Consider the following 1,723-nt stretch of genomic DNA (forward strand, 5'->3'; position numbering starts at 1 on the left):
TTCCCATGTAGCCGCATGTATCACTATTGCATTTCCTTTTATGGCTAAATGATAGTCCATTGTATGTATACAACAGTTTGCTTATCCATTCATTTGCTTTTGGACATTTAGGTTATTTCGACCTTTTGGCTATTGTGACTGGTGCTGCTACAAGTACGTGTGTATATGTACTTATTCAAGTTCATGTTTTCAATCCTTTTGCGTATACACTTGGGAATGGAATTGCTGCTTTATAAGATAAATTCTACGTGTCACTTTTTTTACTGTGTCATTTTCCTTTCCACTGTGGATTTTTGGAATTCTTTAGATATTTTACATAGAAGTTCTTTGTCAAACAAGCTGCAAATATATTTTCTCACCTCTGGCTTCATTCTGTCTTCTGATACATACAGACTTTGAGTTCTCAACGAGTCCAGTTCTTTTTTTTTTTTTTTTTTTTGCTGTAACATGGGTCATACTATATGTGTGACAGGTGGCTTGAGGAAAAAAGCCCTTTACAAAATCTGTTGTACTGCAAGCCATAATGGAATGAGTTACCAGGATGCTGGGTAAAGCGGTTTCAAGTTTCCTGATCCAGAAGTGTCATAAGTGGAAAGGAAATGACGATGGTTTTTACTTTCGTTACATGGGACACTAGCAGCTGTGGTGGTTTCCTTTTCAAGACAATTTTTTTTTTTTAGTTTTATACCTTTATTTGACAATCAGAGCAGCTACGTCTCACCCACAGTAACTGTCTGTAGGTTTTTGAAACTGGTGACAGGTACATAGGTGACCAATGCATACAGCTCATTTGGTGAATCTGCCTCCTCGTTACATTTTCTGGACAATCACACCTGGATATGGTCTGGAACGTTCCTCGTCCCATTGGCCCAGACAGCTTTGTTGGGCCTGGCGTCATTGTGCACATCTGGAGCTCCCATATTCTCAAAGGCAGATTTCCAGATTTATGTGTCTGAGGGGAACGTTTCTTGAAAGCCACTCCTTGGATGTCTTTGAGAATGCTGATGGTGTCTCCTTTGGTCACTATCTCGTGGATGGCAGGATGGCCCTTCTTCTTCCCACCTTTCTTTGCGAGAGCCATTCTGCCAGGCCCTGATTGGAAAGCTTTCCTAAGCATGGTTTGGGGCACTACTCTATCAAGCTCGACTTCAGGCCTTGCCCTCTAATACCCCTCCCCAACTCTGTGAGTTATCTAACTACTTTCTTAAAAACCATCCCAGTATAATCCAGATAAACCTGTATTTCCTGCAACAAGAACTTTGACTAACACACCAAATCTGGATTTCACATTTTTTTTTTATTCCCAACTTGACAGGTCCATTATCTGATGTTGGATTACTTTTTATATTTCTGATTATTGAGAGAGCCATCTTTTAATATTTTGTTGGCCTATTTTATTTACTGTTTTGTGAATTTTATACCCTTTGTCCATGTTTGAAAAGGATTTCTTCACAGTTTTCAAAAAAGGGTGGAAATATATCAGGTACCCATCTGCCTCCTTCTACCAGTTAATGTGTTCATTCTTGTGACCATCACCCATTTAACCAGAGCCACAAGCAGTACAGGAACAGGGAAAGGACTGGTCTGGTTATTTTTTGCCTACCCTTAGGACTTAGGAGAAACGTAATTGGAATGGCCTTCTCTGAGGTAGTGCTCCCTCATTACCATATCTAACCTAAGTATTCCCTTGTTTTTCTCTATTGTAGCATCTTCTCAGAACCAG

The 1,723-nt window shown here is 39.8% G+C and overlaps 1 pseudogene; it reads right to left on the bottom strand.

Annotated features, from left to right (window-relative positions):
* Nucleotides 1-710: 710 nt before the first annotated feature.
* On the bottom strand, nt 711-1,081 carry LOC122478853 (annotated as a pseudogene).
* Between the last annotated feature and the right edge of the window lie 642 nt (nt 1,082-1,723).

This window comes from Prionailurus bengalensis, chromosome A1 (assembly GCF_016509475.1).
Source record: "Prionailurus bengalensis isolate Pbe53 chromosome A1, Fcat_Pben_1.1_paternal_pri, whole genome shotgun sequence".
Taxonomy (NCBI): domain Eukaryota; kingdom Metazoa; phylum Chordata; class Mammalia; order Carnivora; family Felidae; genus Prionailurus; species Prionailurus bengalensis.